Source organism: Arachis stenosperma, chromosome 1 (genome assembly GCF_014773155.1).
Source record: "Arachis stenosperma cultivar V10309 chromosome 1, arast.V10309.gnm1.PFL2, whole genome shotgun sequence".
Lineage (NCBI taxonomy): Eukaryota > Viridiplantae > Streptophyta > Magnoliopsida > Fabales > Fabaceae > Arachis > Arachis stenosperma.
In genome coordinates this window covers 5,474,434-5,489,568 of record NC_080377.1, presented here as the reverse complement: position 1 = coordinate 5,489,568, position 15,135 = coordinate 5,474,434, and positions in this window count along the sequence as shown.

The following is a 15,135-nucleotide window of genomic DNA, read 5'->3' as shown; positions in this document are numbered from 1 at the left end:
GGTGGCTTGTATATCTTCAATACAGGTGCAACTTATGTCAACTTAGAAGCAAAGAATAGAGAATTAGTCAACACCAGCAATTCAGTTAGTGTTGCTGCTATCACAATCACTATAAATCATGAAACTTGGCATTATCGGTTAGGACATGTCTCAATTGATAGGTTACAAGAAATGAAAAAGAGTTATCCTTTTATTATATGTCCATTAAAAGATGAACCTTGTGAACCATGTCATTATGCAAAACAAAGAAGATTGCCTTTTCATTTGAGTCATATAAAATCTGTCAATTTATTTGATTTAGTGCACATGGATATTTGGGGACCTATTTCTATTCTATCTTTTGCTGGTCATAAATATTTTGTAACAATAGTAGAAGATAAAAGCAGGTTCACTTGGCTATTTTTTATGAAAAATAAAAGTGAAACTTCTTTTTTTATTCAACAATTTGTGCAACTAATTGGAACCCAATTTCAAACAAAAATAAAAAAAAACATCAGAATTGATAATAGAACTGAATTCATCATAAATTCTTTTTATGAAAAACAGGGAATAACTCATCAGACTTCATGTGTTGAGACACCTCAACAAAATGAAGTTGTAGAACGAAAACATCAAGATATTTTAAATATTGCTAGATCACTCATTTTTAAAGCTCATCTTCCTAAAATTTTTTGGAGACATGCTGCATCTCATGCTGTACATATTCTCAATAGAGTGTCTAATTCATCTATTAATAATAAAAATCATTATCACATTCTTTTTAGTAAAATACCAAACATTCAACACTTCAAAATCTTTGGATGTCTTGCATTTACTTCAATTTTAGTTGTAAATAGAAAGAAATTGGATAAAAGAGGAAGAAAATACATTTTTCTTGGCTTTAAACAGGAACAAAAGGATATCTTTTGATGGACATAAATAATCAAGTTTCTCATCAATTTGAATATGTTTCCAATTCTAATCAAGACACTAAACATACATTACATAATCATGATCCTATAGATGTCTTTAATAGCAGCACATTATCATCTCATACCTTAGCTTTACATCCCATTCAACATACATTGCCAAATACTCCTTCCAACACAATTGATGTTCAACCACAGCCAACCTTACCCATGTCTTTGAGTTTACCAGCAGCACTAACAACATGTACTACACCATCATATGATGAAGATCCATCTAATTCTCAGTCCACTGATATTAATCCACCTCCTTCACTAAGAAGATCTCTTAGAGAAAGACACAAGCCAAGATACCTTGATGATTATGAATGTATGCAAATCACTGTCTCTGATAGCATGATCTAATCATTAATCACAAAAAGGTATCCTCTTTCCAATTATTTGAGTTACAATTCTTTGTCACAATCACACAAAGCACTTTCCATTACAATTTCCATAAATCCAGAGCCAAAGAACTATGAGCAGGCTATTCTGAGTGATTATTGGCAAAAAGCAATCAAAGCTGAGTTTGAAGCATTGGATGAAACCAATACCTAGAAACTTACTACTCTACCGAAAGGAAAGCATGCAATCGGATGTAAATGGGTTTTTAACACAAAGTATAACTCTAATGGGACTATAGAGAGACACAAAGCAAGACTTGTGGCAAAGGGATTTACTCAAATACACGGGTATGACTATTTTGATACATTTAGTCCTGTAATAAAAATGACTACCTTTTGTGTACTCTTAGCAATTACAGTTAGTAAGAACTAGTTTATTCATCAATTAGATGTGACCACTGCCTTTCTTCATGGTGATCTACCTGAAGAAGTCTATATGAAGTTACCCCTGATTTAAATGCACAGCCAAGAATGGTTTGCAAGCTGGAACGATCCTTATATGGCCTTAAGCAAGCAAGTCGCCAGTGGAACTCTAAGTTATACTTTGTCTTGATTGCTTCATGTTACTCACAATCAAAGGCAGATCATTCTTTTTCACCAAATCTTCTCTAACCGGTTTCACTTCTATTCTTTTTTATGTGGATGATTTGGTTATAGCGGGGGATGACATAGAAGAGATCCAACGAGTGAAGATGAAATTCGACATTTTGTTCAAAATCAAAGATTTAGGTGAACTAAAATTTTTCTTAGGCATGGAAGTTGCAAGGAGCACAAGGGGAATAGATTTATATTAAAAGAAGTATACTCTTGATCTCCTAAAAGAGTATTGTTCCCGAGGGTTACCTGAAATTGTAGGTCGATCTCGGACGAGATCTTTAATACTCATCGGAGCAGTTAAGCCCGACTTGATGATGGTGGCCGGAGCCGCCGTGTCTGACTTGTTAGACTTGGTGGTGGTGCTGATCCTTTGTCACCGGAAGGTGGTGGTACCTGCAAAGGACTCCGATGCTTAAGTTAGCAAGGGGATTAAGCAGGTTTTTAGTAGAATCAGAGTATGAGTTATACCTGGGTACTCCAATGTATTTATAATGGTGTGGAGTGACGTTCCCTTGAGATAAGATAATTATCTTATCTTATTTTTGAGTGAGGTCATCTTATCTTTTAAGGGAACCGCCCTTATCTTTCTAGGCTCGGGCTGCCTTTAGATTTGGGTCGCGTTCCTTTGTTTGGGCTTTCTTGGGCCTTTGTAGCGGTTTGGCCGACCTCTTTTATAAAGAGGTCGGGTAATCCTGGTCTAAACAGGTCGGTCGACTTATCTTCAGTCAACCTGGGTCGTACAGCTCGACCCAAGACATGAACAGTGCCCTTGCTTGAGCGTGGTCTTCATTTTGAGGTCGTATCTTTTCAGACTTTCGACCTCTTCTGGAGAAGCCGAGCTCGAGCACTTGTTGGTCCTCGTTTGTAGAACTTCATATTAGTGGCTTTTAAATCCGAAACGTTTCTCTCTTTATAGCGCGCATTTTTCCCTTTCTTGAGAACGTGCAAAGGTTTTAAAAACCCATTAATCTCTCTCAAAGCCGTTTCCTTTGCTTCCCACTTCTCATTTTATTTTTGAATTTTTTCAAAGAGCCTTTCTTCAGTTTCTTCTTCTCTTGCTCGCTGTGACTCTTCCTTTTTGCTTGTTTCCAATTTTTTCACGTCTTTGCACTTCTCTTTGTTCTTTCGGAGGTGATTGATGGTGTAGGCTTTTCCGTCTTCAATCGGTTGCTTCATCATTCTCTCTTCACTGCAGGTTGATTTTCTATCTTCCTCTTTTTCTTTCATGCCATTTCTTTTTGTAGTTCTATTTGGTCATGAGAAGTTTTGATCTTGCTTGAATTTGTGTTGAAAAGTTCGAGTCTTTTTCTGTGCTTGTTGTTGTCTTGATCGCTTCTGCCATCTGCACCGTTCTTTAGGGCTTCTTCGATTTGTATGACCTTTCGTATTTCCTGCTAGTTAGGGTTTTGAATGTTGGTACTTATTCCGAGGGTTACCTGAAACTGTAGGTCGATCTCGGTTGAGATCTTCTGTGTTGGTCGGAGCCGACGTGTCTGGCAGGTGTATAGCGGCCGGAGTTGGTGTGTCCGACTTGTGGAACTGAAAGTGTTGCTGATCCTTCGTCCCCGGAGGGTGGGGGGTACCTGCAAGGGACTCCGATGCTTAAGTTAGCAAGGGTATTAAGCAGGTATTGAGTAGGATTAGAATATCAGTTATACCTGGGTGCTCCAGTGTATTTATAAGGGTGAGATGTGGCCTCCTGTGGATAAGATAAGTTAGTTATCTTATCTTATCTTTATCTTATCTTCAAGTTAGGTCATCTTATCTTCAAGGAAACCGCCCTTCTCTTGTAGGCTTGGGCTGCCTTAGGACCTGGGGCGTATTCCTCTATTTGGGCCCTTTGTTTGGGCTTTCTCGTGACTTGGCCGAGTTCTTTGAGAAGAGGTCGGATTGTCCTGACCTGAAGAGGTCGGTCGCTTTGTCTGTAGAACATCCCAGGTCGGACAACTCGACCCAGGATATGAACAGTGCCCCTGCTTGAGCTCGGTCTTCTTTTTGAGATCGAGTCCTTGACTTCAGTCTTTCTTTGGTGAAGCCGAATTCGAGCATTTTGTCGATTCCTTTGTAACAGCTTTGAATGTAGAACGTTTCTTCTAAAAGACGCGCGCTTTTATATCGGCGCTTTTTTGGGAACGTGCGAGGGTTTAATGCCTTCTTTAATTTGAGCATTAATTGCCCTGTTTTGGCTCTTTACTTTGATTTTGAAAACCCAGAAACGGTTTCTCTCCTTTAGCCTTTTTGTAACTTCTTTTCTCTGCTCTCTTTGCTTTCTGTTCTTTCATTTGCGCTTCTGCTTTCTCTTGGAGTTTTTGTAGTTTTCGTATTTTCTCTTCTGCGACATTGCTCTTGTTTGCGTTTTTGCTTGTGAGAGGGCATCCCAGATTTCGTCTCCATCTTCAATTTCCTTGAAGCTTGCTGTTCTTTTCCAGGTAAGTATTGGCTTTCTTGTAGCTTCGTTTTCAATTTTTGGTGAAGCTTTGATTTTGCATGTTTGAAAGTTTGAATCTTTTCGAGGTCTTGTATTTGTTTGTCACTGTAACATGTTTTTCCTGTCTTTCTTTTATGCATTCTTTTGGCTTTTCTGTTGAGGCTTTCTAGGGTTTTATTGTCGCTTGTGGTTTTTTCCTGCCTGATACTTGATAAGAATCTGCGTTTGTTCCTCGCTTTGTTTGGAGATTTGCTTTTTGTCTGATCTTGAAAAAAGGTTGCATCTTTAATGGTCTCTGCTTGGCGTGTTTGGTAGAATGTAACGATTTTTTGTATTTCTCCTTGAAGAAAGGTGTTTGCTGTTTTTCGAATTTCTTTTTGAGACATGCTGGGATGTAAGCTTGTAGATTGATTTCTGGAAACCTTGCTTTGTTACTACCTCCAAAGGATGCCCCAGGACTTTGGTTTGAGTCTTGGGGTTTTCCTTTTCTTTGTTCCATCACCTGAGAAGTATTGACCGAGTTGTTTTCTCCCTTTGTCTGAGATGTTTCTGGTAACCCTATCTTCTTTTCTTACTTGTAGGGTTAGTTGGCCTCATGTCTTCTCGCAATAACATTGTAGAGATGTCTTCCAGAGTTTCTGAGGGGATGTCCGATTGGCTGGACTCCCTTGTTTTATTGTGTGTTTCTATTGTGGATGCTGAGTTTTGCACAGAGCTGAGAAAGCACCATAGAATTTGTGGTAACAATGCCCGTGAGGAGGATTACGAGCTTGTTGCTCCTGATTCTGATGAGAGAGTTTGTTTTCTGACTTCCATTGAGAGGGAGCGTCCCTTCTTCTATGCTTATGAATACTTCTTCAGCTAGTTGAACGTTACTTTTCCTTTTACTGCTTTTGAGACCAACCTGTTGTGGTCGTGTAATATTGCCCCATCCCAACTTCACCCTAATTCCTGGGGTTTTATTAAAATTTTTCAACTTCTCTGCCGTGAATTAGATGTAACACCTTCCCAGACTCTTTTCCTTTATTTGTTTGTTTCCGCCAAGCCTGGCGGTTCTTCAAAAAATAATGCTTCCTAAGTTTCCTTCAGGTTCGCTCAAGGCTACAAAGTTTTTGCTATGTATGATGAGTCCTTTAAGGACTTCAAGAATTACTTCTTTAAGGTTCGTGCTGTCGAGGGGGCCCGCCCCTTTTTTCTTGATGAAAATGATGAGCCTTCTTTCCCTCTAAAGTGGCAGAAGGATATGAGAGTGTCTTGCTATACCTGGGAGATGCTTGATGATGTTGAGCGTGCCTTTGTTGTTGTTCTTGAGGATCTATGGGGGAAACCACCCCATCTCGATACAAAAAGGTTTTTGAATGACCCGTCCTTAGTTCGGACTGTTTTGGGTACTTGTCTGACTTGTCTCTTATACTTGTTTCTTAATTTTTTCTTCCTCTTGTTGTGACCGTAACTCTTTGCTGTGGCTATTTCTGTATTTGCAGAGATGTCAAAGAGCAACGACTCCATGAAGGCCTTTAAAAAGGCAAAGAAGGCAACTGCTGCTCTGAACATCTCGGCCAAAGTGGCCGGCGATGGATCTTCTCAGGTCCCAGTGAAGCCTCCTGTGCCGAGTTCTCTCGGGCCGAGGAAAGCAATTCCTACTCCTCAGTTTCGTCAGGTCGATCCTCCACAGACTTCTGCCGTTGCTTCTGGTGTTCCTCCCTTAAAAAAGCAAAAAACATCCGAGCCCTTTAACCTGGATGCCCCAGATTTTGATGCTATCGAGTTTGTTGACCAGCAAATTGCCCCCTATGGTGGGCTTTCCATGGACGACGTGTCTCTTCTTCAGCATCTGGATTTTATCACCAAAAGTAGTGTGAAAATGGCTCATATGGGTGCGGCTATTTTCCGAACAGTTCAGGGGATCCCGATTCATGCCACAAAATCCTTCATGGAGGAGGCCAAGTCAGAATTTGATCGGATCAAGGGTCTGAAGGATGAGTTGGAGGTGAAGTTGGCGAAGGTGAAGAAGGAGCTGGAGGGTGAGAAGGCCAGCTCTATTGCCCTGGCTGCTTCTTTGAAGTTGGCTGAGGACATGGCTCTGAAGCATAAGGATAGCTATGTCTCAGCTTATAGGGAGTTAATGCATCTCTGGGATGATTTGGAAACTGCTCGGGTTAATTATGCCGAGCTTCTGGGTCACCTTGTGGGCAGCGTAACTGCTGCCTCTGAGAACCTGATGGAGCAGTTCCGGATTGTTGCTCCTGATGCCGACTTGGCTCTCGTCAGCCTGGACAATGTTGTGAGGGATGGTAAGATTGTCCCTGATGACCAGGATGATGATGACGCTGACCCTCCCCCAGTGCCTTCTCTTAAAGTGTCGACCTCCTCGGTTCCTCCCGTTACGTCCGATCCGGATTGCCAGATTCTGAACCGGGATGATGGAACTGTAGATGCTGTGCCTATTCAGACTTGCCCTCCTTCTCCCCGTACTGATGCTGCCGAGAAGGCTCCAGATCTTGGTTGACCTCCTTTTTTAAGTATTTGTCTAAATAGCCCGGTTTGTGGGCTTTGAACTCTTTTTTTGTAAATGATGCTTTGTTGACTGTTGATACTCTAGTTGCTAGTTTTAGCAACTTTATTTTGAAAAAATAAAATGGTTTCTCTGGCTCTTGGGGTTAGCTTTCAAGCGACCTATTGAGTCTTTGTTTTATGATAACTGTGATATGCTGGCTTAGCTTTCTTTATCATTTACCTGGGATTTGTAGAGTTATTTTTTATCCATCCTCTTTTGATTGCTTTTGTGACAAGGTCAAGGTCTATCGGGTCGAATTATCTCCCCTCTGTTGGTTGATCTTCTCAATTGATCTTTTTCGAGCAACCCCTTGGGATTACTTTTTATAATTTTTTGTAGCTTTAGTCTGACTTCTTTATGTTGGTCCCCATTTCGTTACTAGGTGATCCTTTTTCTTAGATCTTTGTTCAGATCTCTTTTGAGGTTTTACCTTTATCTTTTTCGGGCTGATTTCATCATGTCGGACGTCGTTGAGTTACTTGATAATCCTCTTTCTTGGACCTTGTCCAGGTCTCTTTCAGGGATTATTTTTGTTTTGTAGGAGTCGATCTCTTCTAAGTTATTTTTGTAATCCTCTTTCTTGGACCTTTGTTAGGTCTCTTTTAGGGATTACTTTTATAACTTGTCTTGTAGGAGACCGACTTCGTTAGGTCGATCTCTTCTAAGTTGTTTTTGTAATCCTCTTTCTTGGACCTTTGTTAGGTCTCTTTCAGGGATTACTTTTACAACTTGTCTTGTAGGGGACCGACTTCGTTAGGTCGATCTCTTCTAAGTTGTTTTTGTAATCCTCTTTCTTGGACCTTTGTTAGGTCTCTTTCAGGGATTACTTTTACAACTTGTCTTTGTAGGAGACCGAATTCGTTAGGTCGATCTCTTCTAAGTTGTTTTTGTAATCCTCTTTCTTGGACCTTTGTTAGGTCTCTTTTAGGGATTACTTTTACAACTTGTCTTTGTAGGAGACCGACTTCGTTAGGTCGATCTCTTCTAAGTTGTTTTTGTAATCCTCTTTCTTGGACCTTTGTTAGGTCTCTTTCAGGGATTACTTACAACTTGTCTTTGTAGGAGACCGACTTTGTTAGGTCGATCTCTTCTAAGTTATAGCAATTTCTCTTTAATAAGGTTGGCCAGACCTCTTTCCAGGGATTTGCTGATAACTTGGATTGACTTGGTCCAACTTTTTAGTGTCGGCCAGTCTTTTTAAGTTATTATATAGCAATCCATAAGACCTTGTCAGGTTCTTTTTAGGATCACTTTCGATAACTTCTTGCATTATTCTGTGTTCATCTTTTGCCGATTTGTAGATGGTGGTTTCTGTCCTGGTTTAATCGACCTTTAGGTGAATCGCGTTTTCACCTTTGTCGGTCAATCATTCCTATCGAGATCGTATAGTGAATCTGTTCTTCACTTTCTGTTTGATCCGTTGCTTTATAATCGAACGATGAATACTTCAGATTAATGCGCCTTGGGAATTTGTAGAATATCTGAAATGCATTTTATTTAAAGAATGTGCAAATATATACAGGCGGGAGTTTTTCATACCCTTAAGTCGGATTAAATCTCAATCTTGACGCCTCATTAAAAAATCTTTTCAGGAAAAAGAGTGCATCTTGTGATGAGACCTTTATCTAACTATAGTACCTTTTTAGGTTACAGACGTGCCATGAATTGGGGAGTTCTCGTCCCTCGAGTTTGGACAGTCTGTAGTAGTCTTTCCCAAGTACTTCTGTGACTCGGTAGGGTCCTTTCCAGTTGGCTGCCAGCTTTCCTTCTCCGGGTCGAGTTGTTCTAATATCATTTCGGATTAAGATGAGATCATTCCCAGTGAAACCTCTTGGCACTACCTTTTGATTATATCTGGAAGCCATTCGCCGCTTTAGTGCTTCTTCTCTGATCCGAGCTCTCTCTTGAATTTTCAGAAGTAGGTCGAGCTCTTCTCTTTGAAGTTGAGAGTTGGTTTGTTCATTGTAGTTGACTACTCGGGGAGACCCTTCCTCAACTTCTATTGGAATCATTGCCTCCACTCCATATGTTAATCGAAATGGTGATTCGTTCGTAGTGGAATGTGGAGTTGTTCGATACGCCCATAGGACTTGTGGAAGTTCCTCGGCCCAAGTTCCCTTTGCTTTTTGTAGTCTCCATTTCAGCCCGACCAATATGACTTTGTTGGCTGCTTCGGCTTGTCCATTGGCTTGGGGATGTTCGATGGAGGTGAACTGGTGTTTTATGTTCAAGTCGGCTACTAGTTTTCTGAAGCCTGCATCTGTGAATTGGGTGCCATTATCCGTGGTGATGGAGTATGGAACCCCGAACCTTGTAATGATGTTCCTATATAGGAATTTCCGACTTCTTTGAGCAGTGGCGTTGGCTAGGGGATCTGCCTCGATCCATTTTGTGAAGTAGTCTACCCCTACTATGAGGAACTTGACTTGTCCTTATCCCTGGGAAAAGGGTCCGAGAAGATCGAGTCCCCACTTTGCAAATGGCCAGGGTGAGGTTACACTGATGAGCTTTTTCGGCGAGGCGATGTGAAAGTTGGCATGCTTCTGACATGGTGGACATGTCTTTACAAATTTGGTAGCTTCCTTTTGTAGAGTTGGCCAATAGAATCCCGCCCGGAGTACCTTTTTGGTGAGAGCTTGTGCTCTGAGATGATTGCCACAAATGCCGCTGTGTACTTCCTCCAAGACTTCCTTTGTGTTGGAGGTCGATACGCATTTTAACAATGGTGTTGAGATCCCTCTTTTGTATAGGGTGTTGTTTATGATAGTGTAGTACTGTGCCTCCCTTTTTAACCTCTTTGCTTCCTTTTCATCTGTGGGGAACGCTTCTGTTTTGAGGTAGTTAATTATGGGGGTCATTCATCCTTGATCCCGACCTGTTATGGTTAGGATTTTTTCTTCTTACGATATTGATGGGTTCTGCAGTATTTTCTGGATGAGGCTTCTATTGTTGCCCCCTGGTTTGGTGCTGACTAGCTTTGAGAGTGCGTCAGCTCAGGCATTTTGCTCGTGGGGTATGTGGCAGATCCTATGTTGTCCGAGCTGTTCTTTGGTTTTATCCAAATATTTTTTTCATGGTAGGATCTTTGGCTTGGTAGCTTCCCATTATTTGCGAGGTAACGACTTGTGAGTCGCTTTAGATGTTGAGTTTCTGAGCTCCAACTTCCCTAGCCAGCTTCAAACCAGCTAACAACGCTTCATATTCTGCCTGGTTGTTTGAGGCCGGGAGTCCGAATTTCAGGAAAAGCTCAAGTTGGGTTCCTTGGTTGCTTTCAATTATCACACATGCACTGCTTCCAGTTTTATTCGAGGAACCATCCACGTATATGTTCCACTCTATTGGGATTTCTGTGGTGTCTGTCAATTCTGCGATGAAGTTGGCTAGGTATTGTGATTTGATGGCTGTCCGCGCCTCGTATTGGAGGTCGAACTCGGACAACTCGATTGCCCACTGTAGAATTCTTCCTGCTAGATCTGTTTTATGTAATATTCCTTTTATGGGCTGGTTGGTCTGAACTTTAATGGTGTGCGCTTGGAAGTATGGGCGAAGTCGTCGGGATGCGAGTATCAGAGCGTAGGCAAACTTCTCTTTTTTCTGGTAGTTCAGCTCTGACCCCTGTAGTGCTTTACTAATGAAGTAGATGGGTTGTTGTCCCCCTTCATCTTCTCTAATTAGTGCTGAGGCTATTGCCCGACTTCTTACTGCGAGGTACAGTATGAGTGGTTCTCCCTCTTGTGGTCGAGATAGGATGGGGGGCTGTCCCAAGAATTCTTTGAAGTCTCGGAAGGCTTGTTCACATTCCGTTGTCCACTCGAAGTTCTTTCCCTTCCTTAAGGTAGCGTAGAAGGGGAGGCATTTTATTGCTGACCCTGCTAGGAATCTGGACAAGGCCGCCAATCTCCCATTGAGTTGTTGCACCTCTTTGACGAAGGTTGGGCTTTTCATGTTGAGTATGGCCTGGCATTTATCTAGATTTACTTCGATTCCTCTTTGTGTGAGCATAAAGCCCAAGAATTTACCTGCCTCCACTGCGAAGGTGCATTTAGCCGGGTTGAGTCGCATGCCGTGCTTCCGTATGGTGTCGAACACTTGAACTAAGTCGGTTAGTAATGTCTCTTCACTTTGTGTCTTTATCAACATGTCATCCACATAGACTTCCAAGATTTTTCCGATGTGGTCCGAGAAGACTTTATTCATTAGCCTTTGATAAGTGGCTCCCGCGTTCTTAAGGCCGAAAGGCATTATGATGTAGCAATAATTTGCTTTTGGTGTGAGAAACGAGGTTTTTTCTTGATCTGGTGGATACATTGGGATTTGGTTGTACCCTGAGTATGCGTCCATGAACGAGAGATACTTATATCCCGATGAGGCATTTACTAGAGCGTCGATGCTTGGGAGTGGATAAGGGTCCTTTGGGCAGGCTTTGTTGAGGTCGGTGTAGTCGGTGCACATTCGCCACTTCCCATTTGACTTTCACACCAAGACGACGTTTACTAGCCATAGTGGGTATTTAACTTCTCTTATGAACCCTACCTCTAGTAATGCTTGTACTTGTTCTTCTACAGCTTGAGACCGTTCTGGCCCGAGTTTTCTTCGTCTTTGTTGTACCGGCCGGGATCCCGGGTAGATTGCCAACCTGTGGCTCATTAGTTTAAGATCTATGTTTGGCATGTCGGCAGCTTTCCATGCAAAGAGATCAACATTATCTCGTAGGAACCGTATTAATGATTCATTTGCGTCTCCTTTCAGGATTGTGCCAATATTAGTTGTTTTATCCGAGGTATCTCCGATCTGGATTCTTTCTATTTCTCCTTCGGGTTGTGGGCGGAGTTCTTCTCGTCTCTGAACTCCGCCGAGTTCGATTGTGTGGAACTCTCCTCCTTCACCTCGGAGGTTTAGACTTTCGTTATAACAGCGACGCGCCATCTTTTGATCTGCTTTTATTGTAGCTATCCCTTCTGCAGTTGGGAATTTCATACATAGATGTGGAGTTAAAACTATTGCGCCGAGTTGATTTAACGTTGTCCGACCTATTAATGCATTGTAGGCTGAGCTTACGTCGATCACGATATAGTCTATCTTGAGTGTTCTGAATTGGTTTCCTTTTCCGAAGGTTGTATGTAACGATACGTATCCCAGTGGCTGTACTGGGGTATCCCCAAGTCCGAACAGGCTGTTCGGGTATGCTCTTAGTTCTTTTTCTTCTAAGCCGAGCTTGTCGAAGGCGGTTTTGAATAAGATGTCGGCAGAGCTTCCTTGGTCAATTAGTGTACGGTGGAGGTTGGCGTTTGCCAATATGATTGTGATGACCATGGGGTCGTCGTGTCCTGAGATGATTCCGGATGCATCTTCTTTGGTAAATGTGATTGCTGGGATGTCTGGCGCCTCCTTCTTTCCTTCAACATGGTATACTTCTTTGAGGTGTCGCTTGAGGGATGATTTGGAGATTCCTCCTCCAGCAAATCCGCCATGTATCACGTGGACGTGTCTCTCCGGTGTGCGGGGTGATCGTTTAGACCGTCCGACATCTTCATCCCTTCTTCTTTTTCTTGGTTCTTCGTCCCGATTGGCCAAGAATCAATCTAGTTTTCCTTCCCTTACTAATTTCTCTATGACGTTTTTCAAGTCAAAGCATTCGTTGGTGGAATGTCCTCGAATTCGATGATACTCACAGTATTCGTTCCAATTTTCTCCTCCCCTTTTGCCTTTGAGTGGCCGAGCTGGGGGTATTTTTTCCGTATGGCAGACTTCTTTGTAAACATCTACCAAGGATACCCTAAGAGGGGTGTAGTTATGATATTTTTTATTTTCTTCCCGGGGCAATCTTCCTTCTTCTTGGATTCTTTATCTTTATCTCAGTAGGCAGAACCGGACCTCAAGGCTTCCCCAAGTCGAGAATTCTCCTCCATGTTAGTGTACTTCTGTGCCCGTTCTTGTACTTCGTCTAGGGATGCTGGGGACTTCTTTGATATAGATTGGCTAAATGGTCCTTCTCGTAGGCCATTTATGAGGCCCATGATGGCAGCTTCTGTTGGTAGACTTTGTATGTCCATGCATGTTTTGTTGAATCTTTTCATGTAGTTACGAAGACTCTCCCGATCTCCTTGCTTGATTCCTAGTAGGCTGGGTGCGTGTTTGGCTTTGTCCTTTTGTATGGAAAATCTGGCCAGGAACTTTTTGGCCAAGTCGTCAAAACTCGAGATGGATTTTGGAGGTAGGTTGTCGAACCATCTAATGGCTGTCTTGGTAAGAGTTGTTGGAAAGGCTTTGCAGCGAACTACATCTGAGGCGTCAGTGAGGTACATCCTACTTCTGAAGTTACTGAGATTGTGGTTGGGGTCCGAGGTGCCGTCATACAGAGTCATATCCAGAAGTTTGAAATCTTTTGGAATTTTGGTCTTCATAATTTCCCTGGTGAATGGATCTTGATCTTTGTGAGGGCTATCCTCTGGGGTGGATCGAGTAGCTTTAGTTTTGACATCAGCTTCGACTTTTATAATCTTATCTTCTAATTATCGGCGTCGCCTTATCTCCCGATGTAGATCCTCTTCTTTTTCACGTTGATGTTGTGCTTTTTTCTCAAGTTGCTTTAATTGATCTTGAAGTGCTTCTATTACCCCCGGATTTGATGAATTTTTGTCTCCATTGGATTTTGGAGTATCTTTAAGTATAGCATCCATGTTCTTGTGTGGCGTTCTATCTTCTAAACCTGAGTCGTGGTCGTTGTCATGGTTGTCCGCCATGGTGTTGGGATGACTTCCAGGGTCCCCAGCAACAGCGCCAATGTTCCGAGGGTTACCTGAAACTGTCGGTCGATCTCGGTCGAGATCTTCTGTGTTGGTCGGAGCCGACGTGTCCGGCAGGTGTATAGCGGCCGGAGCTGGTGTGTCCGACTTGTGGAACCGAAAGTGCTGCTGATCCTTCGTCCCCGGAGGGTGGGGGGTACCTGCAAGGGACTCCGATGCTTAAGTTAGCAAGGGTATTAAGCAGGTATTGAGTAGGATCAGAATATCAGTTATACATGGGTGCTCCAGTGTATTTATAAGGGTGAGATGTGGCCTCCTGTGGATAAGATAAGTTAGTTATCTTATCTTATCTTTATCTTATCTTCAAGTGAGGTCATCTCATCTTCAAGGGAACCGCCCTTCTCTTGTAGGCTTGGGCTACCTTAGGACCTGGGGCGTGTTCCTCTATTTGGGCCCTTTGTTTGGGCTATCTCGTGACTTGGCCGAGCTCTTTGAGAAGAGGTCGGATTGTCCTGACCTGAAAAGGTCGGTTGCTTTGTTTGTAGAACATCCCGGGTCGGACAACTCGACCCAGGATATGAACAGTACTATCTCTGGATGTGTCTTCTTGATTTGGAACGTTTGAAATGATGAATCGTTTGGTTCTGAGAAAGGAAGCGCCTTTGATGATTTTCCCTTTGCATGTTTGATGTTTGATAGTTTGCTTTGCTGATAGGCTGTAAAAAGGTGATGACTTTGATGGTATTTTGTGTTTTTTCTTGTGAAATATCACTGTCAAAGGAGGGTTATTTTCTTGTTCGAGAGATGTTGAGATGTAGGCCGTAGATTTTCCTAAAACTTTGCTCTGTTACTGCCTCCAAAGGATGCCTCTGGACCTTGGTTTGAGTTCTGGGGTTTCCTTTTGCTATGTTTTCTGATGTCTAACATCTGCATGCTTTTGGCTCGAGTTGTATTCGTGTCTGCCCGAACTGCTCTTTTAATTTGGCCGAGCTGTTGATTAGTAACCCCTTTTTTCTTTTTTTTCTTACTTGTAGGACTAGTTGACCCCATGTCTTCTCGCAAAAATATTGTTGAGACATCTTCCAAAGTCCCTGAGGGCATGTCGGACTGGTTGGACTCCTTCGTCTTAATGTGTGTTTTGGTGGTCGACTCTGAGTATTGTGTGCAGCTTAGGAAACATCACCGGATTTGTAGTAGTAGAGACCAAGAAAAGAACTATGAATTGGTAGCACCTGACCCTGACGAAAGGGTTTGTTTTCCCTTTCCGATCCAGGGAGAACGTCCCTTCTTTTTTGCTTATGACTACTTTTTTAGCCAAATGAACATTACCCTTCCTTTTACCTATTTTGAGACCGATTTGCTGTGGTCATGTAATGTAGCTCCATCTCAGCTTCATCCGAACTCCTGGGGCTTCATTAAGATCTTTCAGTTGTTGTGCCAGAAATTGGATGTCAAGCCT